Genomic DNA, 15,742 nt, shown 5'->3' with positions numbered 1-15,742 from the left:
ACAGGAGTTCCTTGAAACCTTCCTCCAGAGTTTTGACTCCATAGGTCCCAAGAACTTGCATTTCTAACAAGTTCCCAGTTGATACTGTGGAAGGTGAAATGAAATGGGGTCCCTTGTGTAGGGGGTTTTAAAATGCAGCCGGGAGTCCATGAAGGAGGTAGGCCTTTTGCACATCCTTACTGGTGGAACCATGAACTTTTGAACTGGGCCAGACAGCAGATATTCCAAGGACTCAGCCTGAACACCTGCAGCTTGCTATAGTTAGAGACTTTGCTTAGTGATAGCCTTAGTAACCAATTATATTGAGTCAAGAGTAGCTTTCTGCCCTCAAAACCAATAAAAAAAATTTTGGTAAACAACCTATACAAACTTTACTTTTTTGCTTTAAAAACCTGACTTTGCTCTCTAATGGGACACTATTTGGGTTACTACCCAAATTTGTGTACCTCGAATTGTAATTATTTAATCCCAAATAAACATCCTTTCTGTGCTCGCTTCGGCAGCACATATACCAAATAAACATCCTTTCTTAATTATTGCCTCCTGACAATTTTAGGTTGGCCGTAGAATGCTGCTGCTCAGGAACCACACTTTAAATACCATGACTCTAGACCCATCCTCTTTCTTTCTTTCTTTCTTTTTTTTAAGATTTTATTTATTTATTTGACAGATCACAAGTAGGCAGAGAGGGAGAGAGGAAGAAACAGTCCTGCTGCTGAGCAGAGAGCCCGATGTGGGGCTCGATCCCAGGACCCTGAGATCATGACCCGAGCTGAAGGCAGAGGCTTTAACCCACTGAACCACCCAGGTGCACCCCCATCCTGTTTCTTTAATTTCATTCCGTTTCTCCTCTTTCTTGAGCCAAGTCTTTGCCTTATCAATATCTTTCATTTTTCCTAGCCTTCTTTTGCCCCCAGGTCCGTCCAATCCTGTGCTAGGTACATTTAACTGTGTTCCTGTCTTACCTATGCAGTGCTGGAGGTCACCGTTTACTGTTTCAACATTCCAATGCCCAGCGGTCCTCGTGTACTATCCCATTAGCCAACCCAGAATAATCCATATAGTCTGCTTTCCCTAGTTCTACTTGAGGCCGCACGTCTCTAAAGTTGTTACAAAACCCTGCTGACTCAGCCTGCTACCTAACTTCAGCTGTGGATTTAATAATACTTTGCTCACTACCAAACAATTTTTCTTTTTCAAATATGGTACCAGAAGGGATGAGTCTCAGAATATCTGCCCCTATTAGATCCAGCCCGAGCCAGGAAGCTCACAGCATTCCACTGATCTGAGAAATTCGTATTGATAGTCAATCTCCACAGTTAATTTGTACTTTGCATAAACCCACGGCATTGCCACATGTGTCCCCTTGACATTTCTTTTCTTTTTTCTTTTTTTTTTAGGTTTATTTATTTATTTGACACAGAGATAAAGAGTAAAGGTAGGCAGAGCAAGAGGCAGAAGCAGGCTATCCACTGAGCTGGACATTTCTTTACTTCCCAGGAATAATGATGCTAATTTAAGTGTTTCTGAGGCATTTTGCCCTTTGTCTGACCTTGCAAGGAGTTTATTGGCTTACATACCCAGCAGCGCTAAGTAAGGTTGCTTCAACATCTGGCAACAAGAAGGGGATGTCAAATTCAAGCTCTAACATTCATTCCGATCCCCCTCAGTACTCTCTTTGAGCTTTCAAAGAAAACACCCATCTGAATTCACACACACTTTCTCATTATTTATCTATTATTATCAATATTTGAGAATCATTTCTCAAGTGTTCCTTTGACTTAATTCAAGCCCCACCCAGGTTCCTAAGTCAGCAACATTGGTGCCATGCACATAACATGGAAAGGAAGACAGAGAGAACATTCTCCCGAGCTCTCTGGGTGATGCTAAATCAAGTATAATATGTGGGCTAGTGGTTATGAGACTGACCGCACGCAGGTATAACATGCCTAAATGACACAGGGCATACCTTACTACCCTTGGCTTTTGCCCGCGGTCACAGGGAATGCTTGGAGCTTCTTAGAGTCCTCATGACAGACCCTGCTATCAGGGCCTCCTTGTGTGCTCTAGAGGCTCTGCTCTTCTTGGAGACCTGCGTGTAAATACCACCCTTCTAGCTTCCTGGACTGCCGCGGCTGTTTGCCCAGAGTCTGCAACAATCGTCCCTCAGTGCTGGGCCTGGTCTCCTCGCCAGCAGCGACTCTAGGGTTTCTCTAGATGCTAAGCAAATTGGCACAGGACGGCTCTTTGTCAGTCTGGCTTCATGAAGGGTGGCATGGAGCCCAGACTAATCCTTCTGGAAGGGGCTCTGCCATTTCTCAGGTGTGAGACCCAGAGCTAATCCCTTTGCAAGCCCTCTGCTTCCATCTTCACCTGTCGATCCGAGGGAGATGGGATTAAAGTAAACCTCAGGGGAACCTTCGAAAAGGTAAAAATACTACAAAAGAGTGAGAAGAAGAGAGATGGAAAGCCTGTCCACTCAGCCTGCTCCGGGTTTATAGGGTGCGTGCCTGTGTGTGTCCCGAATTACTCTTCTTTTGCTGCTGTAACAAATTACCATTTATTTAGTGACTAAGTGTATTATCTACAGTTCTGCATGTCAGAAATCCAAAACAGGCCTCCGTGGGTTAAAATCAAGGCATCAGCAGGGATGAGGTCCATCTGAGTTCCTAGGGAAGAATCCGTACCTTGGATCCTTCAGCATCTAGATGGCCGCCTACAGCCCTTGGCTAGTGGCCCCCTTATTCCGACTTTAAAGTCAGCAGTGTTAGGTCAGTTTTCTTCTTCACGTGTGTCTTTCTGATCATCTTTCCATTGTCACCTCTCTCTCAGGCCACAGCTGGGATGATTCTCTGGTTTAGGGACGCGTGTGATTAGCTTGGTCCCAGCTGGTTAATCCAGGCGATGCACCCCATCTCACAGTTCTTTATCACATTTGCAAAGCCTCTGCTGCCATGTAGGGTAATCTAGTCACAGGTCCCAGGGATTAGATGTGGAGATCTTTGGGGGCCATTCTTCTGCTTATCCCTAGAGATTTTCAACTATTGTTTTGTTGCTGGTGCTTTTGTTTAACATGAGCTGGCGGAACACCTCTCACATACTTAAGACTGCTCTCCTGAATCCTGTGCACTGGACCAGAATCTAGCCTTGATGTCTTTGGACAAGTCCCATGTCCTTTTTGAGCCAATGAGAAACGGGCCAAATGCCTTCCAAGACTGTCTTCCTGCTCTAACCTTCTATAATCCCAGCTTCTTGTCCCAAAAATGGCTCCTCTGTTCTGGGGAGATATCCGCCAACTTGTCTCACCAGAGTTATGTTTGTTCTTGGGAAAATAATGTCCCCTTTTCCTTTGCTATTGACACTACGGTTCTATTTGTCATCCATTTTCTCCATGTAGAACTCTTGAATCTTTGTACAAACTCTCTATTCTCCATGAAAAAAAAAAAAGATTTAAGTTTGTAAAAGCCTTGGCCAATTAAGCATCCATAGTTCATTTGGGAAAAATGGATACAGTACTTGCCCTCATACAACACTGGTTCAGTTGGTCCCTGAACAAGTGTTTAATGTTTCTACTCAATAGCAGGCCTTTTATTAAAAAGTAATGTTCTGGTTGCCTGGGTGGCTCAGTGGGTAAAGCGTCTGCTTTCATCTCTGGTCATGATCCCAGCGTCCTGGAATCGAGTCCCACATCAGACTCCTTGCTCAGCGGGGAGTCTGCTCTCTCTCTCTGAGAGAGAGAGTCTTCTCTCTCTCCCTCCCCCTCTGCTCCTTGCCTTGCATGTTCTCTGTCTCTCTCAAATAAATAAGTGAATCTTAAAAAGTAAAATGAATTAGGACATATTTGGGCACTTACCACTTACAATCAGTTAAAGTAAAATGCTCAGCTGAGGCAAATGATAGCTTGGGATAGTAGCCCCAGGATATTGGTTATGGAGCAACCAGTGCAGAGATATGTTCATGGAAGGGATGGGACTTTCTCATCACCCCAGCAGTTCCAATGGGAATTAATCTTCGGGTGCTGAACCATTCTTCCCCAACCTTACTGGTTGCTGAGTAGCAATACCTGGGCAGGGGAGGCAAGGACAGGGACGCGAATCTGCACATCACCACAAGGCACCTGTGAGGCTGGAGACATGATTATTTCTGTAGGAAGGTGCCAGAGCAGAGCATGGGGTGAAGGCATGCTTTGGGGAGAAGGTTACCAAAAGGGAGGCGGAAGCAGGAAAAGATGGCAAATGACGCCTGCCCGAGGATCCCTCTGAAGACCCAGGCAGAAGGCCCCACAGGAGGCTTGAGGAACAAGGCTTTGTCCTGAGAAAGAATGGCTCACACGGTGTGTGTTCACTTTGAAGAAGAATGTGAGGAAGTACCAGGGAGATTGATAGATCAAGTGACTCCAGAGGTTACTAGACTTTCTGGGCTTACAGTTGGTGTTCTTAATGTCCGGGATTTTTTCCCCGTACCACTAGGCCAAAAGAAATATCAAACAGCTCCTGTTGTTTAGTCTGATCCAAATCACTTAAGAATAGTTGAGTGGTGTCCCAACAGACACCCGTAGTTTCCCTCAATAATTTAGAATAGCCCACAACACCCCTAAAAGTTCACCTTAGCACCCTGGGGTGCCTGGGTACACAGTTTAGGATTTCTTAGTAATTTAAATGCAATGGCAGCCTTCTTTCTGAGGGCTGTGGTGCTGGGAAACATCCTTCCCTGACAAGACCAAGACCCAGCTGGAGACCTGTAAGGGGTTGTCTTGACTTTGCCCCACTTGAGCGAATAACAAAGGACTCATCCTAAGGGACAGAGAAAGATGGACCGACCCTACCACAGGAAGTAATATTGAAATGGTTGTTTCTCTTTCTTTATTCCTCCACCAGCATGGGTTTCTTGAGGGCAGGGTCATTGTCTACATCTCTTCCGTAGGGCTGTGCTCAGTGCCAGGTGGAAACTCAAACATTCTGTTGAATAAATGAATGACTGGATGGTTATATTTACTTCATCCTTCCCTATTTTTTTAGAAGATAAGAGTTGACATGTCCTAGATAGTTCTACCTCAGGAATCTTCCCTGAAATGTCAGCCAAAAGAAAGAAAACAAAATTATTCAGGTTCAAAGCCAGCAGCAAAGACCTGATAGGAGCTTAAAATTTCATTTTTTCTCCACCTTAAGGGAAATGTAAGGGGGAAAGGTGAGCTAGGAGTATAAAAACAGGAAAAAGAAGGATAGACATTACTGTTTTATTATTTCAGATTGTGGACCTTTTTCTTGATGCTTTTGAAGAAAAGAATAGCTAAATTATTGGGATGGTTTGAGAACAGACTAGCTCTGAGATAGTAGAGTCAATTGATCGACAATTTGCGGAATATTGACAGCAGTATTTTAGGTCCTCATGTTCTTCTAGAATCTTACCACTCACCACTGAGAGGTGAAGTCTATTTTCCCTGCCTTTCAACCTCGGTAGGACTTTTTGACTGTCCAGATTAATCCAACACAGAAGTGAACCGGTATAAATTCCAAGATAGGTCATGAAGGGCAATGCAGCTTCTACCTGGCTCGTTCTCTCCCTCAGGGGGCGTTTGCCCTGGGAAACCCACCACCATGCTGCGAGGAAGGCAAACTCATTCCATGGAGGGGTGCATGTAAGGAACAACTAAGGTTCCTGGCCAACAGCCAGCATCAACTACCTGTACAAGAGTGAGTGAGCCCCTCAAGATGATTCTAACTTCCAGCTTGGAACCGTTCAGGGGGATGCTGTGTGGACCAGATGTGAACCATCCTCTCCCTGAAAAACAGACTCATGAGCAAACCAAATGCTGTAGTAGTTTAAGCTACAAATGTTGGTATATTTGTTGCTTAGCCTCAGACATTGGGACGTTAAATTCTTTTTTACCACCGTCTGTATTTGCCAAATGTATGCAGAGTGTGGCATGGAATGCAGAACTCTGGACACAGACTGCTTGGCTTGCATTGCTGGCTCCATCACTTGGGAAAGCTCTGTGATCCTGGGGAAACTATTTAACTTGTGCCTCTGTTTCCTTACCTGTAAAAGGGAGGAAGAGTTCCTACTTCATAGGCTTGTCCTGACCATTAAGTGACCTAATAATATACACAAAATGTTTGAAACAGTGCCTACTACAAAATAAGCTTTACATAAGTATTAGATACCATTGCGGTGGTGATAGTGGTTTTATACGTGGCCATATGGGTGTGGTAAGCAGAATTCTAAGAAGAGCCTGGGGACTCGTGCTTCCCGGTATCCACCCACGCCATTGTACAATACCCTTGTCTTGAGTGCAGGCTGGACCTGTGATTTGATTCTAACCAATAGAATGTGGCAACAAAGAAGGAATTTTGCAGATGTAATTAAAGTCCTTAAAGTTGACTTTAAGTGAATCAAAGATGCAATTATCCTGGGTGGGCCTGTTCTAATCAGGTGATCTGGAGATCCGAGATTCTCCTGCTGACCAAGAAGAAATCACCATGAGTTCAACAACTGCAAGGAAATGAATGCCAGCTGCCCCATGGGCCTGGAAAGGAGCCTAAGCCTCAGATGAGACTGGGGCCCTGGTTGACCCTTTGATTGCAGCCTAGTGAGATGTTTATCAGATAATCTGGTTAGGTCAGACTTGACCGACCCATGGAAACTGTGAACTAATAAAAAAACAAAAGTTGTTCAAGATGGGATCGGGAGGGAGACAGACCATAAGAGACTCTTAATTTCACAAAACAAACAGAGATTTTAGGGGTGGTGGGGGATAGGGAGAGGGTAGCTGGGTTATGGACATTGGGGAGGGTATGTGCTATGGTGAGTGCTGTGAAGTATGTGAGCCTGATGATTCCCAGACCTGTACCCCCGGGGCAAATAATACATTCTATGTTAATAAAAATAACTTTTAAAAATGCTGCATATAAAAAAAAGAAACATGTTGTTTTAAGTCACTAAGTTTGTACTAATTTATTATTCAGCAATAGAAAACTAATGTACTAAATAAAAATTCAAACAATAAAAAAGTACATAAGATGAAAAGGAGATTGCCTACCACCCCAGACCTTTACCCTTCACAGAGGCAACCACTAATAAGAACTTGCGTTTCATCGTTCCAGAAATCTACATATATATAAGCATGCGTGTGCATCTGTGTGTTGTGTGTATGTAGTGCAACTCTTACATCAAAGGATATCTTCATTTTAAATTGACATGTGTTGCCAAATTAATGTCCTAAGATTTTGCACCAATTCACACTCCTACTACCTACAAATGAGTCAGTACCTGCTAACACCACATAATATGAAACACTTCTCTCTTTGTCAGGCTTGGCAGGTGAAAAATGTGTCTCATTTTGTTGTTTCATTGGTGTTTAAGTAATTCTTTTTTTTTTTATAAAGATTTTTATTTATTTATTTGACAGACAGAGATCACAAGCAGGCAGAGAGGCAGGCAGAGAGAGAGGAGGAAGCAGGCTCCTCGCTGAGCAGAGAGCCCGATGTGGTCCTCGATCCCAGAACCCTGGAATCATGACCTGAGCCGAAGGCAGAGGCTTTAACCCACTGAGCCACCCAGGTGCCCAAGTAATTCTGAATAATGCCAAGCATTAAGAAAATGTGTATAAGCCTTTTTATTTCTGTGAACTACATGTTCATAATCATAGCCCATTTTCCCATTGCCTCTTCCTCATTGATATACAAGATCTCTTTATATAACAGCCCTTTGTCTGTTGTCTATTGTCTTACAAATGTCCTCTTTCCCACACACAAGTTTTTTTTTTTTTCAAGATTTTTATTTATTTATTCGTTTAAGTAATGTCTACCCCCAGTGTGGGGCTCAACCTCATAACCCTGGGATCAAGAGTTGCATGTTCTACTGACTAAGCCAGCCAGGTGCCCCCCCCACACACAATGTTTTGCCATTTGTCTTTTATTGAGTTTTATTTTTCCATTATGGAATTTAACTTTTTTGTACAATCAAATTTTTAATTCTTTTATTTTTGGTTTCTGAATCTTGTTTTATTCTTATAAAGTCCTTCCTTGCCCCAAAACTTGAAAAAAAAATCTGCCATATTTCCTTTGGATTCTTTAATTCTTTACACTAGATATGAAATACATCTGAAATTTAAAGCTTCAACTTAATTTTTTCCCACATGGTTAACCAGTTGTTTCAAAACATTCACTGAATAGTCTATAGTCTTCCCTGATGTAGAATGCTAACTTTATTATATATTAAATTCTCACAAGCATTCTATCTTCTGGATTTATGCATTGCAATTTTAGTTACAGTAGATTATATATATAATTATATATATATATAAAACAGTATATTTCAGTATATTTTAACATCCAGAAAGGCTAGTTACCCACCATTGCACTCTTCTTTTTTAAGATATTCCTGGGGGCATTCTTTTTGTTTTCATTAGATTGAGATAGTATTCTGCTCTATGATTCCCAATCTGTTGACTAATCTAGTTAAGTCACCTAATTTTGTGCCTCAGTATACTCAGTAGAAAGCTAATAGCAATGATATTGGAAAGAATTTGGATTATGTATATATCTGGAAAGCATGAATACTAAAAAAGAAAACAGTTATACATTTATGTCTGAAAAGGAAACTAAAATGTTAACCAGGAATAAGAAATTCAGCGCAAGGGAAATTCCCTACTTAGGCTCTAGGTTCAAACTCTGTTCCCACTGATTAGCCCTGCATTTTTTCTTCCCTGTTTTCTTTGGCATATCTCATGCCCAGCCCTATCACATGTTTAATTAACTACAGAGTGTAAATCATGAAACCATAGCCTAGCTTGGCTCCCCTAGAAATCACCAGGGCTGGAAGATGTTCTATCTTGTTTTTAAAGAATACAGATTTCTGAAATACCACACACACACACACACACACACACACACTCACTCACTGCCCTTGACCCTAATTTCAAGCCTATAAACATAAATTTAAACCTAGTTTTAAGCCTGATAACATAAGTATTTTTATCACTTATCATCCTCCATGCTTTAAGGAAAACTCTATAATTTTTTTGTCTTGTTTTCTAAATGGCATAGAAAACAATTCCTTCTGAGAAATGAACATTTAAAATATTACTACTAATTAGGCTATAGATACTCAGAAAAGAACAAGAGTACCAACTGTAGACTTCTATGGCCACACCAGCAAGATTTTGCCCATGTAGTAAAGGCCTGCTTATTTGAATAATCCAATTCCATATTCATTCAACAAACACTAAGCCTCTAATATTTGTTGAGCACTGAACCAGGCACTGGGATAGAAAGATTAATAAAATACAAGTCCTCCCCTCACTGAACCCTACTCTACTGGAGGATAGAGGCACATATAGGTAGGTGTCCACAGTACTGTGAAATAACTTGGCAATGTATATTAAAAAGTGATTTAAGGGACACCTTGGTGGCTCAGTGAGTTAAGCGTCTGCCTTCAGCTCAGGTCATGATCGCAGGGTTCTGGGATGGAGTCCGAGTTGGGCTTCTTGCTCAGTGGGGAGCCTGCTTCTCTCTCTGCCTCTGCCCCTCCCCCGCTTGTGCGTGTGCACAAGCTTTCTCTCTCTCTGGTCAATAAATAAAATCTTTAAAAAGTAAAATAAATAAAAAGCAATTTAAATGGGCATACCTGGGGTGCCTGGGTGGCTAAGGTGATTGAGTGGCTGCCTTCCGCTCAGGTCATGATCTCGGGGTCCTGGAATTGAGCCTCAAGTGGGGAGTCCCTGCTCAGCAGGAAGTCTGCTTCTCCCTCTCCCTCTGCTGCCTCCCCTGCTTGTGCTCTCTCTTTGGCTCTCACTCAAATAAATAAATACAGCTTAAAAATAAATAAGTAAATGAGCATACCCTTTGAGAAGTTCCATTTCTAAGAATTTGTTTAAGAATATATTAAATTGAATGAACAAAGCGCACAGGACCTACTATTATTGCATTTCCATAATAGTAATAAACACCAGAAAGGTAACATAACCAAACTACCTAAATAGCCAGCATTTGGGGAAAATCAAGGAAATAAATTACAGCAAAACCACATGATTGAATACTATTAAACCACTGCAAGAGAAAAAAATTACAGATCTATAAACATGGCTATAGAGGGCTATTTCTGATCTGTTAACTAAAAATGAATCTCACAAACAGGAAGTGTTTTATGACTCTGTTTTTGTAAGAATAAAATATACTACTACTTATAGACAAATCAAAAATATCTAAAAGGATCTACATCCAAATGTTAAAGCGGAGTTCATATTTGGTGGACTACTTGGTTATGAATGATTTTATGTTTTCATATAATATTTTGCTACATACATAATTATATATTAATATGAATTAAAATTTTTCTATCGATATGAATATTTTACAAAAAACTTTCTTTCTAAGTCAGAACAAAAGTTTATGAAAACATAAGGTGTTGAGAGCAGTAATAATGATACTTTCCTGCTCTCAAGGTGCTGCCCGGACGACTAGGGTTAAGAAAGCAAACAGGAAGCTGCACAGGGTGACTTTGGAGCTGTGTCTTAAAGAATGAGTAGAAGTTTTCTAGATGGGCTGAGAGAGAATGGGAGAGGATACTTGTTCCAGGCAAGGGGAACAAGATCAGAGAAGAAACAGGAAAATCAGGGTTGTTGTGGACAGTTGTACAGTTTGTGCACTGTGGAAGGCAACCTGCTGAAAAAGGACTGAGGGCTGAAAATATAGTCGTTTTTGCTGGCCAAGTCATACACCCTAGTTTCATTTTCCCAGAGGGAAAATGGAAGACTCTGAGTTACAATGTTTAGTAATTGTATGCTATCTCCATTTCTCCCCTTTTTTAATAGAGAAAAGGAGCTTCTTTTTTTTTTTTTTAAGATTTTATTTATTGATTTGAGAGAGAGCGAGAGCACAAGTGGAGGGGGGCAGAAAGAGAGAGAGAAGCAGAGTCCCCACTAAGTAGGGAGCCTGAAGTGGGGCTCAATCCCAGGACCCTGAGATCATGACCTGAACCCATCATGACCTGAACAAAGGCAGACGCTTAACTGACTGAGCCACCCAGGTGCCCGGAGAAAAGGAGCTTGTTTCTGCAAGTACCTTCTGCTTGTCTCACTGTGGGTTCACTGAGAGAGGAACACCTTTTCCTATTTACACGAGGTGCACTGAGGGCGTCATAGGCCTTGCACAAGAAAGTTTTAAAATCCTGACTTGGGAAAGAGATCAGAGGACAGAGCTCCCTGCCATGTGCTCTCCAGAATCATTTTAAAGCACATGACTTGCTTTGTATCATTAGAGCCATCATTGCAGGACACTGAAAAACTGTACAAAGTATTGGAGAAAAACATGTAGGTAAAATTTTCAGCTTAGCCTGAGTATGTATCAAAAGCCTTTCAAGGGGCACCTGGGTGGCTCAGTGGGTTAAGCTTCTGCCTTCAGCTCAGGACATGATCTCAGGGTCCTGGGATCGAGCCCCACATCGGGCTCTCTGCTCAGCGGGGAGTCTGCTTCCCCCTCTCCCTCTGCCTGCCTCTCTGCCTACTTGTGATCTCTATCTGCCAAATAAATAAATAAATAAATAAATAAAACTTTAAAAAAAGCTCCTTTCAAATAACTATAATCTTTAACTATGCTATTCTGCTTTTCAAAGTTTATTCTGAAGAATCAACATAAATTTTGAATTATGGAAGTGATCTGATGAAGAATTATTGATGATAGTGGGAAAAAAATTCACAATCTAGAATAGAAGTTCAGTATTAAGAGGTGGGTTCAATAAAATACAATATCTCTGTATGATGAAATACTAAACTGCACAAGAGTTAAAAAGACTGGGTGGCTCCGTCGTTTGAGTGTCAGACTCTTGATCTCAGCTCAGGTCTTGATCTCAGGATTGTGAGTTCAAACCCTGCATTGGGTTCCATCCTAGGCATGAAGCCTACTTGAAAGGGGGTGGGGGAGGGCATCTTTTCCAGCTGGTTGATTTCCAGACAGGGTGAAACGTCCCTGCTCGGAGTGCCCTAAGCACTTGCCAGTATTGGCACTTAGCAGACTATCATTATGGCTTGCCTAATAATCTGGTCCTCCCTGCACTAGAGACCATGGTCCCTCTACAGCATCTTGCACATAGGAGAGTCCCAGTAAAAGTTTAGTCAGTGTATGAATAACTAGACTTTCCTAGAAAGAAGACTGGAAGGATATGCAGCAACAGGTTAAGAAAGCTTATTTCTGGACATCTAAACATTTTCTTCCTTATATTTTTCTACATGCTCCAAATTTTCTACAATGGATCTAACATCATTTTGTTTTTATTATTTTTTTATAATATATTTTTTAAAGATTTTATTTATTTATTTGACAGACAGAGATCACAAGTAGGCAGAGAGGCAGGCAGAGAGAGAGAGAGAGAGAGAGAGGAGGAAGCAGGCTCTCTGCTGAGCAGAGAGAGCCCGATGTGGGGCTCGATCTCAGGACCCTGGGATCATGACCTGAGCCGAAGGCAGAGGCTTTAACCCACTGAGCCACCCAGGCGCCCCTAACATCATTTTGTAGTCAGAAAAGATAGCATACGATTACTAACATTGTAACTCAGAGTCTGCCATGAACTACTTGGAGCCTGGTTTTTAATATGAGATCCCTGTTTGTCTCTGCCCTGTTTCATCAAATCCATTACAAATCAGAACTCAAATAGGACACATATTAAAAGATGATTTTTCTCAATACCAGAAGATTCATGGAAGGAGGTTCATTAAACTGTAAATTCTTCTAAGACAAGACATGTTGATATTGTCATTTTTTTCTTTTTAAGATTTTATTTATTTGATGGAAAGAGAGAGCATAAGAGAGAGAGAGCATAAGCAGGAGGAGTGGCAGGCAGAGGGAGAGGGAGACGCAGGCTCCCTGCTGAGCAGGGAACCAGATATGGGTCTCCATGCAGGGCTGGATCCCAGGACCCCGGGATTATGACCTGAGCTGAAGACAGATGCTTAACTGGCTGAGACACCCAGGCGCCCCTGATATCATTTTCAAAATAGTCCATCTGTCTACTTATTTTCAAAACATATCTTCAAGAGAAGTTCACTGGCTTAATTTTATTTTGTGAAAGCTACTGTTTAGAAATCTTCATCCTCTTAATCCACTGCATTTTTACCTACAGCGTGGATAATATCAAGTATTTCTATGAAAGTCTGAGGTTTATACTTACTTTTCTTTAAGGTGAAATGATTTGTTTTTTCCTGGTAAAATTTTAAAAAGAATTGTTTTTTTAAAATTTGCATCCTGACATCCTTAGCCAGGGACGTTTCACAATAGAAAACACAAAATGATACATAGTTTTAGGTTATCCTGAAAGGTTTCGTACCCTCCAACTATCCCCTAGATCCTAAAGGCACAGTTCGCAGGCTTCTCCTCACTTGGTTGTATAGAAGCTCCAAGCCCAGATAAAAATACTTAAATAATCAAAGTTGTTCCGCAATCAAATGCTCTACCACTGAGCTATACCTCCTCAAAGTTGATCTGATCTTACTTTTTTTTTTTTTAAGATTTTTTTCATTTATTTGAGAGAGAAAGAGATAGAGATTGTGTGAGAAAGGGAGACCATGAGCAGGGGGGGGACGGGCAGAGGGAGAGAGAGAAGCAGACACTCCCCTAAGCAGGGAGCCTGATTCGGGACTTGATCCCAGCACCCTGGGATCATGGCCTGAGCTGAAGACAGGCTTAACTGACTGAGCCACACAGGCGCTCCTGATCTCGCTTTTGAGACTCCTTCCAAGTAAATTCTGGTCCGTGTTCACTACCTAGTGAACATCCTGTCACACGCAGACACACATACCCCATAACTGTAGCTTGTACCACGTGTTCCTCGGGCAAAAACTCCATCCTTCCTTTTGCCCTCACTCCAACCGAACTGATCTGCCCAGCGTTCCTCTCATTCTTGTTACATAACAATACAGCAGAGGGTTTTCCAGTGGCTTATTGGTTCCTGCTGGTGGGTGTCAGGCTTGCCTTTTTTTTTTTTTTAAGTAGCAGTGTTATCTACTTATTTTTTATTTTAAATTTTTTATTAATATATAATGTATTATTAGCCCCAGGGGTACAGGTCTGTGAGTCGTCAGGCTTACACACTTCACAGCACTCACCATAGCACCTACCCTCCCCAATGTCCACCACCCAATCACCCTTTCCCTACTCTCCTCACCCCCCCCGCCCCCCCCAACCTTCAGTTTGTTTTGTGAGATTAAGAATCTCTTATGGTTTGTCTCCCTCCAGATCCCAACTTGTTTCATTTTTTCCTTCTTTACCCCCCAAACTCTCCACTCTGCCTCTCAAATTCCTTCTATTGTCCAGTGGAAAAAAGTCTTGCCTGTTAACAGCAGGCTCAGTAACAGCCTTACCCCAAGGCGCTTGTTCTAATGGTGGTAACTTCAGGAGTGCTGCCTGTGCCACACCACCATCTCAGTGCAGTGGCTCCCTGGGGAAGAAGCGGAAAGGAGAGGGAAAATGCTAACCACCTGAGACAATTCAAGAAGGAGCCCCAGTATTGTCCAAGTGTTTGCATTCTGTCCCTCTGCCTTCTTCCTGGAAGTCCCTTGGTAACATTCCCTACCAGAAGAACAGCACATGGTGAAATGGAAACTGTCCCATCAAACAGAGAAACAAATAAGAACACAAGGGTAAGTACACTGAGCCCAGCCTTCTTGTTGGATTATAAATGGAGCCCAGGGGCGCCTGGGTGGCTCAGCCATTAGGTGTCAGCCTTTGGCTCAGGTCATGATTCCAGGGTCCTGGGATTGAGCCCCACATTGGGCTCCCTGCTCAGTGGAAAGACTGCTTCTCCCTCCCCCACTCTCCCTGCTTGTGTTCCCTCTCTCCTTGTATCTCTCTCTGTCAAATAAGTAGATAAAATCTTAAAAAAAAAAAAAAAATGGAGCCCAGCGTTCCTGTTGGATTAAAAATCTCTCTGGGTTATCCAATAGTCACCCTTCATTCTATCTGAACAGAGGCTTTTTTCTACTGTGGAGAAGCAGGTCACCTCCACAGGTTCTCTGTGCTGTTTCCTAGATGTGTGGAAGGGACCCCTTGCTTGGTGGCAGAGTCTGGAACTCTTGCTCCGCGGGACTGGGTCTTCAGGCTGCCATCTTTGCCTGGACCCACGTACTCCAAAGCTCTCATTTGCTAGTTTATTATAGCTCCCATCCTTTTTCTTTTTGCTTCTCTTTCTTTAAAAAAATTTTTTTTTTAGTTTTTAAAATTGAAGTATAATTAACCTTCAGTGTCATACTAGTCTCACCTGAGACTATTGTACAGAATGTTTCAAGAATTCTATACAATGGGGCGCCTGTGTGGCTCAGTGGGTTAAAGCCTCTGCCTTCGGCTCAGGTCATGATCCCAGGGTCCTGGGATTGGGCCCCGCATCGGGCTCTCTGCTCAGTAGGAAGCCTGCTTCCCCCTCTCTCTCTGCCTGCCTCTCTGCCTACTTGGGATCTCTGTCAAATAAATAAATAAAATCTTAAAAAAAAAAAGAAGAAGTCTATACAGCTCAGTGCTCATCGTCAGTATGCTCTTAACCCCCTTCACCTTTTCCCCACCTCCTTATCCATCACCCCTTTGGAAACCACCACTTCGTTCTCTGTATTTTAGGAATCTGGTTTTTTGCTTTTTTCTTATTGTATTTGTTTGATTTCTTAAATTCTATACATGAGTGAAATCAAATGGTATTTGTCTTTCTCTGACTGATTTATTTCATTTAGCATCAGACCCTCTGGATCCATCCATGTCGGTGC

The sequence above is a fragment of the Mustela putorius genome, unplaced genomic scaffold (assembly GCF_011764305.1).
Source record: "Mustela putorius furo isolate JIRA1106 unplaced genomic scaffold, ASM1176430v1.1 tig00000407_pilon_pilon_pilon, whole genome shotgun sequence".
Taxonomy (NCBI): domain Eukaryota; kingdom Metazoa; phylum Chordata; class Mammalia; order Carnivora; family Mustelidae; genus Mustela; species Mustela putorius.
The sequence above is the reverse complement of the archived record's forward strand: the minus strand, read 5'-3'. Positions refer to the sequence as shown.